The sequence below is a fragment of the Sinocyclocheilus grahami genome, unplaced genomic scaffold (assembly GCF_001515645.1).
Source record: "Sinocyclocheilus grahami isolate Dianchi unplaced genomic scaffold, SAMN03320097.WGS_v1.1 scaffold90.1, whole genome shotgun sequence".
Classification (NCBI taxonomy): Eukaryota; Metazoa; Chordata; class Actinopteri; order Cypriniformes; family Cyprinidae; genus Sinocyclocheilus; species Sinocyclocheilus grahami.
Window position 1 is genome coordinate 726,043 of NW_015505269.1, and position 18,986 is coordinate 745,028.

Sequence of the window (18,986 nt, forward strand, 5' to 3'; positions counted from 1 at the left end):
TTGAGCCATGAATTAACACTATTGTGGCTTTAAGTCACTTGAGAATCAAGAAAGATAACTATAACCATAAAGTTTTAAAAATCTTTTTAGAAATCTTTCAAACTTCCATACCACAACTATAAAGATAACACAAAGGGACAATATTGTTGGGATCATTTTCAGAGCATTTTCCCAGCCGATGAATGATAAAATCATTGGAAGCCAGGGAGGAGGCTTGCGGCAACCACATGTGACGACCCCGAGCTGGACTCCGATCCGGCGATCCACAGCAAAAAGATGTTGTATTTCCTCAGCAACCAGCACGGATCAGCTCCAGGCATGACGAAGCAGATATCATCCTCTTTTGGAAGACCAAACAAAGTAGTTTCGCTTTCACAACGAAAGGTTCTCCAGGACCAGGATTGGGAACCACTGAACTAAGGGATGGAAAATATATAATATTTTTTTTAGGTTTAACAAAGAATGTTTTGCTGTATAGAATTCTTGAGTAGGCTATTTGGAGCTTTGGAGATGGAGATAAAGTTTGATTTTTTTTTTTTAATTATTGGTTCTTCAGATTTTTGTATCAAAAACTACTGCTTTGAATCTTCCTTGATCCTTCCAATTCTCTGCAATGCTAAGTAACATATTAAGCTTACAATGTTGTTCAAAATATCAGCTCAGCTGAACAACAACAAGATGACTGTGAACTAAAGTAAACTTTCCAGTTTATTTTAGGCCCGTTAAATGACTCATGAAATAAAGCAGAGTCAAGTTAGCATAACCTAGGCTATTTGGAGCTTTGGAGATGGAGATACAGTTTGATTATTTTTTTATTATTGGTTCTTCAGATTTTTGTATCAAAAACTACTGCTTTGAATCTTCCTTGATCCTTCCAATTCTCTGCAATGCTAAGTAACATATTAAGCTTACAACGTTGATTTCAAAATATCAGCTCAGCTGAACAACAACAAGATGACTGTGAACTAAAGCAAACTTTCCAGTTTATTTTAGGCCCGTTAAATGACTCATGAAATAAAGCAGAGTCAAGTTAGCATAACTCAGAGACAGGAGGCAGAAGGGATTTTTAGTACTTTTCTGTTGTTTCCCTCCCCCCACTTTTTGTTGGTTTTGATTTGTTTTGCATTTGACTGTTTTTTACTGCGTTTTTCTTAAATTAATTTCCTAGTTCAATGATATGCTAAACTTGTCTGTTTAATTTCTGTCAGGGGGCCTGTAAATGCAGCTAATCGTCCTCAGCAGGCGCTGTCGTCAGTGATGATGTCAGCTGATTTGAGGGGCGGGGAGGGCCTGAGACCCTTAGTGAAAGAAGTTAATTTCTCTTTTGCCTCTGTATTTATGTAAGTGTTAAATACTAAGCTGTTTTCTCTCCCATTTACAAAGATCTGAATTAGTTGTATATTTTTATATTAGTTATAGTTTATAATCCTTAAAACGAAACATTTAAACAGGTTTTGTATTTGTAAATTGTAATTAATAATTTAAGTAGATTTGAATATCAGTTGCAACAGATAAAATGATTTTATAGATCACAACTCTGTAGTTCACAGGGTTGCACTGCATTGTATAACCTAATCTTCCCTCAAATTTACACTTAGTGTTCATGTTTGGGTTTAATATATGTATTAATGATGTTTTTGGAAATAAAGTATTGCAATTGCATTCTGGATTTAGAGAAGTTTTTTTGCCATGTTTAACAAAAGTGCAGGTATGAGGTATGATTGAGGTGCAATTTGAAACCGATATTTGCAAATGTGTTTTTCAGGATTGTGTTGAATCCATCAATCCAAATAACTACTCTTAAGTGGTGACAGGATAGTTAACTCTCGATAGTATTGGAGAAGCTGGTAGCCTGGACCATCTTCCTCACCATATTAGGAATGTGAGAGACTGAGAATAGGGAACCGCCATGATTCGCAGGAACTGTTAAGTCAGTTGAGTTGAAGCCATGCTATTTTCAGCCATCAGAATCCCCGAGAGGGAAGAGGAGCAGCTTTGAATCAGGGGATCAGAGTGCCTGCATTCAAGTGCATACATCTTGACCTGTGATAGGGCATGCTAGGATAGTTGTTTGAGTAGTCTAATCATTCTAAACTAAAAGTAATGGTTGTAATTTAAAATATTATGGCAAAACAAGGCTTAAACATTTGTATATTTGTTAAAACACTGCTTGAACTATAATTATCATGTGCAGATTACTGTGATCTTCATTTGCTGTATTTCACTTTAACACTTATCTGCAATGACATAGTGGCTTTCATGACTTTGCATTGTAGTCGATTGAAAGGTTAGAAGAAGGGGGAGCTTTCTGATATCGACCATTTCATAACAGAGGAGATGAAAGGTTTTGAATGAGCACTTTCCAGCATCACAGGAAGCTGATCAAATCTTTTATGCATATTGTAGAGATGTGCTGTATCAGCTGGCTGAAGGATGATGTTCAAGCAGTTTATTGTTGTACATTGAATGTTGTTGAACAGTATCATGGTATAAATTGCAAATGTAACTGTTTCTTATCCTAACAGCCCTGCAAATATATAGGCCCCAGGCAAGATCCATTGCTTTGGCTCTAATATCCTACACTAACAAGTAATATCTCAGTTACAGTTTGTGGTAGAAGTCATTTCAATTTGCCAATATCTTTATGTAGGTATCTGTTCTGCCATATGAGAAAAGACTTTTGTTCTGTCCTACCTAAAGATAATCTTGACCTCAGCTTATTTGTGTAAAGCAAGCAGCCATTTCAGAGAGACATGAAAGGAAGGGTATTATAGAGCTAATTAGACACTTATTGCTGCTGACTCCAGTTATCTGAAGAAAAGGGAAAGTGTATGGTAATAATGATTTTAAACCTGCTCTATTTGCTTTGAAGAAATAAGTAGCCTGCCTTGTACCTCACTTGTAAATGAAGGATCAGCTTATTTGTGTTCAGTTATCATGCTGCACAGAATATTAATATGTTACAATTCTGAATTTCTCTGACAGATTCAGTTTTATTTAATGATATGATTTTGTTGTGTTCTTAATTATCCACTTTTATTGGTTTAAATCTGTTTTGAGCAGCATATAAAAGATGTATGTAAATGAGATGTTGAAATTAGTTTTGTGACCCAGTATTTTTTTTCAATCTGCAGTTCAACAAAAATACAGTGCTTCCTTGGAAAAGCATTTTAGTCTATACTTGGTTATTTTACTCCTCACGTAATCTTTGGTCAACTTTTCTTTCTTTGCAGTTGCAAAGCAACAGGTTAGAAGATAAATCCCTAATGCAATCAACACTAATTCATGTAGGCAGGTGAAAGGTCACAGTCAGTTATAAGCTTGTGATGCTTCTAGGTGACACCAGACTGCAAAGTAGCTCCACATGGTGCAACTCTTATGTGTTCACTTTATAAACCTTTATAAATCTGTTTTGTTTATGAATGTGTTGTGCAGTTCTCTTAACAGGCCTGTGGGGCTAGACTTGGTGGAAGCTGTGAGCGAGGTTTGGATGCCTCACCCGCAAGCATCACAGGACTCACATTCTTCTACACTCGGTCTGCCAATGTGAGTGTTTCTGTCCCCCTCAGTCACAGTGAACTTGAAATCAAATGAGTGTTTACCTGTTCTTCAGAGACAAACAGCAAGCAGCTGTTTCTGTACAAAGGTCTTGCACTGCATGACCCTTTTATATTTAGCCTCAGCCCTGCTAACTGTGTGCCATTTAGATCAGGTACACTAGGTCCTGAGCAAGGTTATATGCTTGGCACTGTGGTTAATGGGACACTGTCAAGAAATATCTGACGTCTATTTAATGTTCTTTACTCAGAAATAAGCATCAGTTATGCTTGGTAAGCAGAAAAATGACAGTGCACTTGCTTTCAGGTGTGTACATCCATTCCTCTAATGGAAGCTTCAACTGCAGACAGCTGTTAATAACAGCAGAGAAACTACACAGCCATTTACTACAGCAATGAAATGCACTCACTATTCAAAAGTGAGCATTTGCAGAGCTTCATTTTGAAGTGGATGCTAAAACTAGAGATGTCTAATGAACAAGTTGAACCTTTCCAGAGGTTTTAGGACCAGAGACAGGTACAAGAGCCCCCAAACATGCACATTAGAGATAGCCATAATGCCTTACCAGTCTCTACCAATTCTCTATGCATTTTCAGGTCATATTGGGGTTATATTTAGTAGATAAACATATTTCTTGCCAATATTTGTTGTTATCTAAAATAGAGACAATTTACTGTTGTTGCATCAGCCATTACACCTAAAAATCAGGACAAAGCCACAAATCCTACAGTACCTTGCTTTTACATGGGCCTGTTATTCTTCAGCCCAAGGATCTCAGCCAGTAAACGGCACACATGTGTGGGATCCCTTTTGTTAGAGCTGCATGGCACAGGGCCTTCTTTTCATGCCAGCTCCACTCTCTTTTTCTTTCATAATGGATAATGTGGGGACAGCAGTGCTGCCAACATGACTCAAACAATAGGTAGACAAAATTTTGGTTGTGTATTTGTGGGCATGGTTGAATGTGAAGCCTGGATATACAAGTACACCAATGGTTCATCTGTGCTGCAGTTGACAACACTTGTTCTCACCTTGTCTTTCCCTTTGTCACCCTGCCTGGTCTCATGTCCTTTCATTTTTCTGGTTTGTCCTGTTTGTCTCTCTTAATATAATTCTGTCTTGTTTATGCTTATTTCGGTCTTTGTTATTTCATCTCTGTATCAATCTCCATTTGCACCTGCCTATCTCTCTCCCTCTGTCTGGCTAGCCTGAGCTCCCAAAGCTTCCTTTTCTCTTGGCTCAATTCTCTGTTGTTCTGAGCTGCTAATAGTGCACTTTGCCCAAAACTGTTCTGCCTTTTTAGGGCAACAGGGTTCCATGTCAGCTCTAGAAAATCTGTTAATTGTCATGTTGATGCCACTATTAGCAGGACTATTTGTCTCACTGAACAACATCACTTTATTCCTTGCTTTGTGAGTTTCACACCTCTATACTTACAGTACCATTACATATACTTCTATACATATTAATATCATAGTTATTGAAGCTGTAATTTCATGACAGTGCTATTCCATAGGCCAGAAATAAATAGAAATCTCTATAATGTGTCCATGCTGTCTCATGTGAGTATCCATCAAGGCTGTTTATATAATGGCACACTGACGAATAATTTTTCACACCCTCATACCCTAAGATCCGAGCCTTTTACAGACTTTTATCAGTGCTTTTTCAAGGTACTGTGTTACTGTTCTCTCTCACTATGCTTACAGAGTCTAAAATGTAGACTTCACTAGCCACACGGCTTGCCAGTGTGTCAGTGTTAATTAACAGCTTTTGAAATATCCTCTAGTCCCTGGGCCTGGCTATCGCGTCTATATAGGGGAGTGAACTTTATGATATATTTGCACATGGCACGCAATATGGAGCCTCAGGTTCAGGTTTCTTCTGCCTGTAGCCCATGGGTCCTATTTCGGCCATTGGCAGAGTTTGAAATTTGAATTTCGTCACCCATAAATCTTCGCTCTGGCCACAGCATGGGCAGGTTATACATGCAACTGGTTCTCTCATCATTGTTTGTCTTTGCCCAGGTCCCTCAGGAAGCAACAACGGACTGGAGAGAGATGAGGCCTCATAACAGACAGCTGTCAAACAGAAATGAAAGCTTTTCCTGTCGAACCATGAGCTTGCCAAGAAAGGTTCTCTATGTGAGCTGAGGTGACATAGACATCCTAGACTGCCAAGTCCCGAACAAGTGGCAATGCCACAAACACAAAACAATCTATCTATCCTCATTAAGTAGTTGATGCAGAAAACTACCCTGCACCAGTAACTACAAATCATTTTTGCTTAGTATAGACATTAAAGTGGCGAGTGGTATCATGTCATGGACTCAACCTGGATCCCTATATGAGCTAAGTGCTCTTAAAAGCATTTACATAATCCACTGCACCACAGATCTGATAGATGATATTTTGTTGTTACCTGTTGACCTGTTGCTTATTTCCTGTAAATTCAAAAACAGGCCATCAGATTTTCATAATTGTGGCATCTCATCCTGTGTAGCACTAGACTACCTGCCGTTTTCTTTTGTGAAATGCATTTCTGTGACTGCTAATAGATCAGGACACTTAAGCCCCATGAGGATGCAAAGGTCAAGTGTACCCAGAGAGACGCACATACTTTTCACCCAAACAATATATGCCTTTCATTGATGCTTGTCTTTTAGCGGGTGTGGATATTACTGGCATCGTTTTACTAGCACGTCGTTCTCTGGAGAAATGTGACTCCATTACACAATTAGAACCAGGGCAATAAATTGTATGTTTGTGTCAAAGCGTATAAAGCCAAGATACAGTGACAAAATGAAGACTGTCATACTATCGCAGAAAGGTCACATAGATTGCTGGACAGTATCAATGTGTGAAAGGTCAAAGGGCACAAAATAATGATTCTTTTACCACTACTTCTCTTGTTAATATTTGGTTGAGTAAATGACAGATAACTTTAAATGTGAAGCTAATCTACATCCAAAATATACAACACTAGCCCCATACAAAGCAAGCCATTTCTCTATATCAAAACAATGTTATATTACGCAGATTATTAACTGTGGTGTACTGATTTTATAGTTTTTTGATTAAATAAGCATGTCTGTGTCTAGATGAAAAAAGATGCCCTTTTAAGTCATGTCCTCCTCCTCCTTTTTAGTTGTGTAATTGCAGAATCAAAGTGAGGTATTGCGTATTGAGCTAATCTGATTAGCCGGCCTCTAAGCAGGTACAGGATAAAGCTGTCCTGGGATCCCAGGATACTTTGAAAATGATGCGTCATGGAAACATGCATAATTTGAAACATCACAAACAAAATAGGTAGTATATTAAGACATAAATGTGAAATAAAGATACCTACATTCTACCTTCTGCCTATAAATGTTATAATATTTTATGCTTTTTATAATATGTCATTTAATATATATGTTGTTGGTTTGGTTGCTTTATTTTCTAGGCTTTCTCTTTTCTTTCCACAAACACTGAGCTACATTAGGTTGATGGCTGTAAGTTTTGCACGTGATCCATGTAACATCTGTCTCAGATCACTTTACAAGTCCTATCTAGGAGAATAAATTTGTTGGGGTGGGGGTAAGAAGGGATCGCCTTACTGCTCTGTAGTGTGGAAGTTCTTGCAAGCTCAACTTGCCATTTGTCATCTGCATATTGCTGAGGCAACTAAGAGCAAATTAATTGTTTGGAAAAAGGTTATCACTTATACTTTATGTTGTGGCAAAGAATGTAACCTGTGTAGTCAGTTATATAACAATTTTAAAAAAAACTCTGAGAGTTTGAACAAGTGATCTAATTTCTCCTGAGTTCCCTGTCAAGAGTCCTGCCTGCCTTCATGTAAACATTCAAGCTATCTTTTTGCCTTTGAGGTCTGATGTTAAACAAACAACTCAAGTGTCAGAAAGGGGAGACACCAGAGTTAATATCTACTGGCCATCAATCTGTGCATGAGCTTGGCTCTTGCATGCAATTAAGCAAATCTCACTGTACTATCCAGACAGATTAAGAGGACAGCAGGGAAATATTGAGGTCTATTTAACTGTCAGACATGTAATAGTTACTGACCATTATCCAGGATTGTAATTACTTGCCTTCAAATGTGAATTACTTTCATTAGGATATTTTGCATATTTGGAATATTCAAATATACTACTGGTGGTCATCTGTTAGGATAGCTCTTATCAGATGTCATGTACTCATCCAGCCTCAATACTGTGGTGCGGTATTGTGGTGACCTGCAGCAGTGCAACAAAACTGTCCCATTTAACCCCAATCTGATAATGTGAATGATTTCATAATCTGAATGCAAAGGAAACTATATTTTTCACTGATGCCACTAATGGTCAATGTGTATATATCTGGGTATTAATTCAAAATCAGATGAGAAGCACTGTTCTAGAAAGAAGCAGGTCTGTCATATTTGTTTTTTGTTTTGTTTTTTCATTCTAAATTTCGTCTTCCGTGTAGATGAACCAAACATGATGGTCTGTCTGTGAATGCTTGTCTGTCTTGTGTCTGGCATATCTAAAGCTTCAGTTACATTTAATTATCATATACAATGAGATAAACTGATATCACAGTGTCCAGTCTGTATTAACCATGCCTGATTTGTGTTAGAGCATGTATTGCATACATAATTTCGTACGGTATGTTAAACATCAACTAGCGCCAGTCCTCTCAAATAAACGACAGCCTATATTTGGATAAGCAGGCACCATGCTGAACTTGGGTGTCTCTTTGTTAGTCATGAGTGATGATGAGAGTGTGCCAAGAACCTGTGTCGAGATGCATGTCTTGCTATGCACAGGTATAGCTATATAATCTCAGAAATCAACACTGATTCAAACAAAATGTTGCCTACTGCACTTTATGAATAAGTACTACACCATGCAAAACCTTTGCAGTTCCTTCCCAATATATTTTATTTTATTCTATTGTTGCTCTACAGTGCAAGGAGGTGAGTACCCAGCTGCAGTGCAGGTGAAATAGCCTTTGAAGGCAATATCTGCAATGACCTCGCCCCACATAGGTCAGTCTTGCACACCAAGCCGTCTGCTGTTAATCCTTGACATGGCATCAGGTTTCAACACAGGGATTACTAGAAAAAGATCTGTCCTCCCAGGATAGCACAGCAAGCTTATATTTAGCCTGGCTTGAAGCATAGCCAGAATAATGCCAAGTCTGCTGGCCATTGACCGCCCCTTGCCCCCCTGATGCTCCCAGTGAGTGGACTGCGGTCACACCAACTGAGGGCCACTCAAAGTGTTTGAAAAGCAGTGTGCTCCCAGTACACTGATTTTTCGATTTCTTCCTATCATCTTATGTATAAGATTATAATAGTACTGTATATGTTGCATTGTGCAGCCCATGGCTGATCTAGCAGAATCCCAAGAGAGTGTGATTGTTTCTGCATGCAAACACAGTAATTTTTAGACAGATCATTTAACAGAACTCAATAGCCCTTACACTTAAGATATGCCTTATTTGAATAATTCTAATAAGTTTTTGAGCATTTTACGGTTTCTTTGAATAGCTTAAATTTCAGATGAATGCTCTTTTTTCAAAAGGTATGTGTCAAGGTTCTGGTAGAGTATTATAGTAGCTGGCATGGAAACCATTTTAGTCTACATTTTTGTAGTATACCTTAACAACTTCATCTTTAATCTCTTGTGTTCTCTTGACCCAGACATATGAGTGGTGCAACTTTTCTATAAGGGAAAAAAAGTGCCCACTCGGGCATATTTGTGACCCCTCTCTCTCACCTTGTTTGTATTCCTCTGCTTTTTCCATTGAACATTCTTAGCTTGCAAGTACTCTTCATGACACATAAACAGCTTTAAGTTTACCCTCTTGTAAACCAGTTAAGCCAGCATTCGGACCTACAGTCATGCTTAGAGCCTTATCGCTTTGAGTCTGTCATGTTTGCATGGAGTGAGAGGATAGACTTTTTACATCCTTTTTTACAGTTGGTTATCCATGGCAGTTTTCCCCTGTATTTTCCTTGAACATCTGATCCATTAGTTAATAAAAAGCTTAATTTACACATCTAAGCATTTAGATATATAATTTGCATATGTTAAAATGAAAAGTGCTCTGTTGCACTTGTAGCGATGCTGCGCTTCGGGCGTCCTGAGTTCGGGTCCCAGCTTGTGGACCTTTCCCAATCCCATCCCCCTCTCTCTCACCCACTTTACTTCCTGTCGACCTACTGTCCTATCTAAATAAAGGCATACAATGGCAAAAATAAATAAAAAAAAAACTAAAGAAAAAAAGGAGTTACTCTTTAAATATTGTATTGACAAAAGGTCAATCTCTAATAAATTTACAGTGCTTTAAAAGGTCATGAAACCCCAGACTACTTTTTCTGAGATTTTAGCAGAGGTGTTTGTGTTGCACATCATAGAAGACAATGTTAGCATCCGATAATTTTAACTGTTGGAGAAAACTGGTTAATTTTAAGCTTTTTTGTGCTATTTTCATCTTCCGGGTTTAAAATCGACATAAGTGTTGACGTCACAATTTGTGACGTGGCAATGGACTATAGTACATCGATGACGCGTCGGTGTCTATTAAATTATTCATGAGACTGCGTGTTCTTATCCTATGAGAAGACAGCTTCGCTTAATTATTCACAACAGCATGTGTTGATTTGCGATGACAGACGCTTCAGACTGTGAGACTGCATACATTAACTGAGAGAAACATTCATGGATCGAAGAAGAGTGCTGAACTAACCAGTGCTGAAACGGGGGGTTTCATGACCCTTTAAAGAAGACCAAAGCTCAAGAATATCAGAGCCCTTCATTAGCTAGCAAGATCAGGGTTAGTCTGTCCACTATCTTAATTTTGTCCACGGCTGCCTTGTGTCTATGTCTGTGAAAAGAGTTCAATAGGTTCACACAACTGACCAGGGGCAGGACATTCACCCGTTCAATGGAACAGTAATATGATACTACTGATCTGTCTGAGGGATTTGAGCATAACTCAGAATCCCAACAAAGCAAATCCCATCTTTGCAAAGTCACACAGGTGTCACTGTTCCCAAGTGACTGTTACCAGCCAGGGATGAGTGATTTTTTTTTTTCAAAAGGGTTGTATCCCTTGTGCTTGCAGGAATCAATAAGCACATCTTTAGAGCAGGGCTATTTCTGACTGCACGATGGGGCCTGGCCACATTCCTTGCTTCACACGCACTTTTTCATAGGGGTCTCATTTGAAAAACAGAGGGATGTGTAACCTAATGAGCACATTGTCCATTCACTGGCTATCACACTGAACATGTTTAAATGCATCATACACTGACTATTCTTAAAGATCACACAAACATGAACATTTGTGTGGTCATTTACTCACCCCCGTGTTGTCCCAAACCTGTATAACTTACTTTCTTCAAAATAAATTATTAGATATTTTGAAGAACGTTGTGGTCCAAACAACATTGGACCCCACTGACTTTCATTGTATGAACAAGAAACACAGGTATTTCCAAATGTCTTGTATGTTCCACATACAAAAGAAATTGATATAGGTTTATAACATGAAGGTGAGTAAATGTTACAAAATGACAACATTTATTGTAATTAAATTTGGCCACAAATTAAATTCACTCATGGTCATGTGAAAACATTTTAAATAGGTTCTATCTTCAGCTGATTGTTGATATTTCTGAGATTTCATGCTAACCCCTGTCATGTGCCTAAGAGCTCATAAGTCATAGCTCATCACTATGCGAGTGGTCAGTCAGGACCAGCACACAAAAGTTTGATATGAGAGACCCTGTGACCTAGATTTGGCAGGTTGGTTAAGTGAGAGCTCTTATATTTCAAGTGACCCAATTGGCTGCATAAAATATTGTCCCCTGCTGGCAAATGATTGCACTCTGGCCTCATGAGCATGTGTAATGGATATCTCTTTATATTTATAACTTTATTCTTTGACTGATCATTTCTGAATGAAAAATGTTGCATTCTGCCATTTATAATTTGTGTCTTAGGCCTCTCGAGTAATGCAAATTATTTCTTCCCATCCAAATACACTTTTATATACACTGGAATAATAAACATGATGAATAAACATGATCATATATTGCAATTAATATAGAAATATGGTATTCCATGACCTCTATGATGCACATTTGTTTTATTTATCTGGCTCTCCATTGCTAGTGACTACCATAGCTAAACACATGGACTATGAACTTCTAACTGGCCGCTTGCTATTGTTAGTGGTCTTGTGAAACTTTTAACCCCCTTTTAACATTTTTCACACATCTGTCAGTAGGAAGATTCCATGACACTGCTCCTCTAAATATAAAGCCGGTTCCCAGTTCCTACTCAGGAATAGCCATGTTTCCATCAAAGGTTGGCCTCTGGTGCACGACTGGAACAGATGCAGCTTGTCCATTACTCTCCATTACTCAAGCTTTTTTGGGGTCTCAGTGTGTCCCTATAGGTTTACAATCATCTATCGGCACTTGCTTGGACTGTTGGCTCACTTGAATGTGACAAACTAAATCCAAACTGCAGATCAGAAGATATGAGTTGGTGTTGCAGCAGGCTACTTTATTCACCTGGTCATGCAAACACTCAATGTGGCCTTCTCATTCACTTGTGGGTTGAACTTTTATATTTTAATGATTCATTAAATGCAAAGGGTGTGATATTTGTACTAATGCAAATCTATTATCTTTGCTCAGCTGAGCAATCTGTAGCTGCGTTTACATGGACCCTACTAATCCGATCGTAATAGGACTAGAAGCACAATTAGAATAAAAAAGTCACATGTAACCACGTCAATCGGATTGAATTGGTCAGATCTGACTAAAATTTTGATCGGATTGTAAGGGGTGGTTTATTCCTTTTGTAATCCGAGTGAGAGGACATGTAAACTAGAGGTCTTCATGGGTCCACTTGGATCTGAAAACCCGAGGTCCGACCCGAAAACTCGAGCGGGTTTGGGTCCAAAACTTGAACGAGTGCCTCAGACATGGGTCGGGTTCGGTGTTAGCGGCCTTGGGTGTCGGGTAATTTAAAATAAACATGCTTTTTCCAAATGGACCCGATTAGATCCGAATTCTTTTAAACTGTACCGAATGCGTAGGTAACTTTCACTTTCGTGTTAAGTGAGGAACGCACATAGAAAAGGAGCATACGTTTGTAACCTCGCACACAGAAATCAGCTAATAGATATGAGATCCATCAGGAAAATCCACTCGCTTCATTATGCCTTTCGCCAGAGATCAGGTTGCAGACAACACTAGCACATCCATGAATTATTAGGCTATCGATACATTTTTTATCAAACTATCACGTTTATTTTTCAAATCCACTGGTCACAATTGTATACAAGTCAGTGCCATTTACGTTGGGGTCCAGTCGGGTTCGATATTAAATGCCGTCGGGTCGGACTCGGGTCTAATTTCTTGATTAAGACTTTCATCAACAGACGACTGGTTTTGGGTGTGGGAAGGGGCACTTTTACTGCTTTAAAAAGTAAGTAAAAAGTAACAACAGTTCATGTGCTGGTCGTCGCCTAATTAGGACCATAGACTGTATTAGGACCCGAAGTAGATAAATATCACGTGTGCTTTTTAAAACAGTAACTTATGCGACAACAGCGGGAAACTCTATATATTTATGCAGTGTGCACATGTCAAAAGATTAAATCCGATCAGAAGCTTGTGACATATAAACGCGCATATCAACCCGATCACTTTATGTAGTGTTCACGTAAACACTATGTTCGGGATTCGTCAATCAGAATGAATTAATTGCGATGGAAGCAAAAAGTGTCCATGTAAACGTACCTTGTGACTCAATGGAATTGAGTAATAATTTTAAACATCGACTGCTAGAATATTTAGAAGTACCGTGATAATTTTTAACATTTAATAGTTTATTAAATAAAGGAATGTCATCTGATTCCAGTTGAAGATGGCTACATGAATTGTAGGCCTTCTAGAGCTGAGAGATTCATATTGGTATTTTTTATAACAGCCCAGTCAGAAGTAGATTCATATCTTTATCTATATACAGTAATATACTATATTTCAGTTAAACTATCAGGTAGTCTTTAGTGAAAAAGTTTTTTTCTTTACACAACAGTTACTTATCTCTGGTTTAAAGAAGGCCCCTCTGCAGGGGAGTACCTTATTATTCTTCTAAAAAAAAGACATTTAGTCATGTTGTTATCAACAACAATGTAGTTTCTATCTCTTCCAACGGTAAGCTGAGGACACTGGAACCAATGACCCATTTAGCCTGCAATCTGGCAGGAATATAGTAACAGCTTTGTCCACCTTTATCAAACTTTTATTTGTCAGTTCCTGTTGCATTTTCTGGATTTATACACATTTCTACTAGTGATATTAAACCTTTTGCGATATAAACCTTCAGAAAACATTCAAGCATAAAGCATAAGGAGCAAGAAGGCTAGCTTCATATGAGCTCTACAGAATGATTTGTATGAGTTTTACAAAGCTGTCATATATGTGGTCAAAGACTAGTTTAGAATTTCAAACTTGACTCTCTTGTATCATTCTCAGGATGGATGAGATACCCAGAGGAATGCATTTGAAACAGATGATCACTCTCAGAATAGAGTAACAGTCAAGGTGCAGTTTCAAAACAGAGTGCTTGTGAAAACTGACCAAATCAGCATGCAGGGCACAGCCTACCATGACACTGAGCATCATCTGGTTTCATCACAGATAATTTCATCCTCCAGCTATCAAATTCAGGATGGTGCTCTAGCAGTGCCAAACAACAGACTGATCCGAGTTGCTTGAGTACTGGTGGGTGCTTTTCGCATAAATGGCGCGCCAGTAATGGCTATTCAGCCTGTGGTTGAAGCTACGCCTGGGAAACCACAGTCCCTCTCACTGACAGCCTGCGAACCACAGGTCTGAGTAAAGTGCATCCTTCCATGGGATGGTATTTCAGCATGCTGTTTTGAAAGGCAAGCTCGACAGTGGTCCTCACATGGTTGAGGTTGCAGAGGCTTAGCTCTTGGCTCCAGGCAGGTCCCCTCATGGAGGGTATACCCCAGCTAACCCCATGGTCTTACCCCCTTTCTTTCCCGACTCCAGATCCAATGATTGCATAGGCTGGCAGATGCAAGAGCCTTGGAGCAGAGTTGTCAATCAATAAACAGGCTTTGCTTCTGCCAAATCTCATTAAGGCTCATGTTCTGTACTCATCTACATGGCAGAAAGAGCCGTGGTGCTTCATATCCTGCATGCCCTCCTTCCTAGGCATGTTAGATGTGATGTGACATTTTAGTCCACGTAAACATGTCAAAATCTAGTGGTACGTTTGACAACTCTTAAACCTAAGAAACATAATATCCATCGTTTTAAGTTGCATCTGCCTTACTTTTGACCACCAGAGAGCATTAGCAGAGAATCCGGGAAGCAATATTAAGAAATATATAATTGGTACTGATCCATAATGAGTCCCAGGGAAAAAATGCATACAAATCTGAAGTCAGTTCAGACAATGCCAAATCTGACATTAACAAACATTTTTATAAGTATTTCATCCACAATGCATTTCTATACACTGGCAAGTCAGAGGGCTTGTAAGAGTTCAAAAGCAGAATTATATAGAGAACCTGTATAAATATAATGTTCAGTGTTGAATAAACAGTAACAACCCAGCATACATTTGCCATAACTGTAAAGTGTTTATGAGGGGTAGATTTTGAACTACTATTGCATTTTACTGAAGTTGTTATGCATTTAAATAGTCTTTTAGTGGGGCTTTAGAAATGGAAGTATAGATTTGAAAAGGTTAATTCTTCTGACCATTTTTGACTTTCGACTTCTGACCATTCGTTTATTATGTTTGCCTGTAGCTTAACTGAAGGACCGAAGAACTAACAACACTAAAGTCATGGGTTTGATCTTGAAAGCATCATAAGTCTCATAGAAAAAGTGGTCTGCAAAATGAATGCATTTTAGTGCATATGGAGAGATGAAAGTAACAGTATAGTTTATCACCAGTGACCTGTATTTTACTGTAGATAAATATAATGCCACCCATCTCCCTCTCAAATATTAATCTGTCTTAGAAAGCACCTGCATGAGCCATGTGTGCAGTATTTGTAACATATTTTGCCAACTCTACAAACCTATTATTTATAGTCATAAGCAAAACAGAGATTTGTGGGTAAGCTGATGTGTGTTTGATTTTGGTCGTAAATCATGGTTTTCCTAGAAAAGCATTTGGCTGAGTGACTGAACCAATAATTTTTCATTTTATCTCATGTCTTTCATTTATTAAACCACAAACAAACCTTTATATTAATGTACACACACCCACATACAGATTTTTACATATATACTACATCTCCCATGCTGTGAGACATTGTTTGATGTCTCTGTTGCTGACATCTAGTGACCAGCATGAAGAGGAACAGAAGCTTGGTCTGAATAATTCATATCTTCTGTGTTGCCCACAGCTGAATAACTAGCCTGAGCCAGATGAGTATGCATGTGAAAATACAGCTTGCCAAGCAAATAGATCTTCAACTTACACAAAAAGAATCAGTGTCAACATGTTTGGTGATCAATGATTTCAATGACTACAACGTGCTTTTATAAAAGCAGAGATTTTATGTAGCTGGTGAAAACAGATGAGAATTTTGTGCAGTGCAACAGACCTTTATGGAGCTTGAAGTTATTGTTGTTTTGTTGTATGAATCTATCTGAATCTATCTGACAGCCTTATCCATGCTCAAAGTGGAGAGTCTTGCGTGGTTTAGATTCACTCTGTAGATTTGCTGATGCAAAGCTTTGGTTAGATACCTAAAAGTGAATCTGCAATGGAAGCCATGTCTATTTGTATATTTTATACTTGTACTTTGTTGCAAATGGAATATTAGTCTTTGATCTAATGGAGCTTCCAAAACAGATGTAAAAAGGAAGTACAATCAATTATTTAGATGACTCTGTGGAGTCATTGTACATGATTAGACAGTCTTTGATTATTTTCTTATGCATATGCACAGTTCTTAGAGTTTCAGAAACAATCCAGTTTCCAAAACAGATCCATGGCAGTTTGACAAAGCAAAATAGGAAAAACATCCTTTGTAACTTATAACTTATCATTGTGGAGTGAGGAAGCCAAACAGACACTTGTTTGTTTGTACTTGTGTCCTGCAACTGACACCTGATGACACATTTGTCCTTTTATTTTGTCATATTACCCATTCAACTGAATGACCAGAGGGATAATGTTGACAACGCACTCTGACCCACAGAAACTGCATCATTAATGATATTTATGGCTTCAAAGTCAAGTGCATGGATATGAGAAGGATTTACACTGCAGCAACACAGAAGCATATATTCAAGAAGTACAGTAAAACTAGCTCTATGCACATTTGAAAGAGATAGTAATCTAGAATGTGACAGAGGCCCCATTGTGGAACGGGCTAAATGAAATACATTTGTCTCCCTTAAGGAATCCCTATATCAAGATGAGTCTTCACTGATAGGTTAAACATGAAACAGCCAGTTTCTTAGCATCCACCTTGCAGGCAGCGAGAGGAAGGAATAGGTTACTGATAGTAAGGGTCCAATCAAATGCACAGAACAATAACTATAGTACCAGTAAGCGATGAAATGCATAGTTTTAACTGCAGAAAAGCACACTATTGCTGCTCCACTGTGATTAAGATCTCAGCAGATCATTTTAAGCGAGTATGCATATTAAATTCATGAATAGTTCAGCACTATTACAACTATTAACTACTAAACCAGTTAACCTGTTCTAATCTGTTGGTTGTGTCCACACTGAGACACCATCTTTTGTAAACACTGATGTTTACACAAGAATCAGACAGTTTCTACAAGCTAGGACAAGTTATTCAGCCAAGGTGAGATTACACAAAGAAAGTCCTCCTGTCCCGTCGAAGAGTTCAACAATTACTTTATCAGATGGCAGGTCTCACTTGTTGTTAGGGTGTAGTTTACTTTTGTGTGCACAGCAATGGTTAGGACACTAGAAACATATTTATTTTGTTCGATATCTATATCCCGTTGCACTTTATTTTCCCTGCATCTAAAGTTAAATAAAATAAATATTTAGAGAAAATATAAAGCTGCCTAATCCAAAAATTAAATTGTATAGATACTGTACAATTCTAGGTGGGAAGAATTGTACAGTACACAAACCAATAGCCACACTCTGCTGGGAATGATGACTGAATGGGATACTGTGTTTCTATTTGCACAGCTAGTAATGCCAACATGCCAATTTCAGGATGTCCTCAAATAATTGTGTATACTCAGTCTAATGTGGAACAAGACAACTATTCCAAGAACAGTCATACGTTTCTGTATCATCTGTACAAACAGAACTAGTCATGTTATACAACAGAAAGTCAACAGGGGCATCTTTATTATTTCACACCATTACTTCTTCTTGCACAACGCACCAGGAAGTCCCTAAAAGAAACTATTGAAGCACGATTTCTTCATTTCTTGATTGTTTTATTTTGAACACAGCGACATAAAAATCGTCTCGGGTTACTTATGTAACCATGGTTCCCTGAGTAGGGAACGAGACACTGCGTCCTCTAGGGGTCGCTATGGGGAACGCCTCGTCGTGACTCGTATCTGAAGCATACATTGAAAAAACACCAACTCGCCTATCTGTCTCTGCTGCCTATCAGCCACAGCAACCCTTAGTAATCAGACTAAAACTCACTAAGCCAGAAAGTGTGCTTTGCTTGGAATAAAAGCTAAATGTCAGACAGCCTTAGTGAACTGTGAAACACAGACATGTGGTCTTTCTGAAGGCAATCCCAGAAAGCATTGTATCAAGTTCAGTCAAAAAAACAAACAAACATAAAAATAGTGGAAGATGCAGACTAAAGATTGTAAATAAATGTAATTGTTAAAAACAGTTTTAAAGAACAAAATGTGTATTATTTATTATATTACTATAAGATAGTATATAATATAAATTTATATATAAAATTAGATAATAGACTTGTATTGGTATCTTTTAATATTAGATTAGAATTTAAATTGTGCATTAAATGTACATTTCATTGTGCATGGTCTTTTCCTCTTACACTTAGATTACTTTTGTAGTCATCTAACCCTTACTTGAATGTATTTTTATTCAAACTGTACATTATAACATTGTGACATCCAAATGTATTTTTAGCATTTAAAACTAATGATTTTAGTTAGGGTTAGTTTTTAGTTTTGTTTTTAATTTATTTAGGCATATTTAGTAATAAGCAGAACACAGAAATCCACATAGAGAAAAACACAAGAAATTCATCTGTCGTGGTGTTTTACCTTTTGAGATTGCTGTCATTCTCGATTGATCATGTAAGTATGATTAAATTTGAATGAACTTACCTCAGTATTTCCTGGGTGATGCTCTGGGGTATTTTAGCCCCATACAGTTTTAT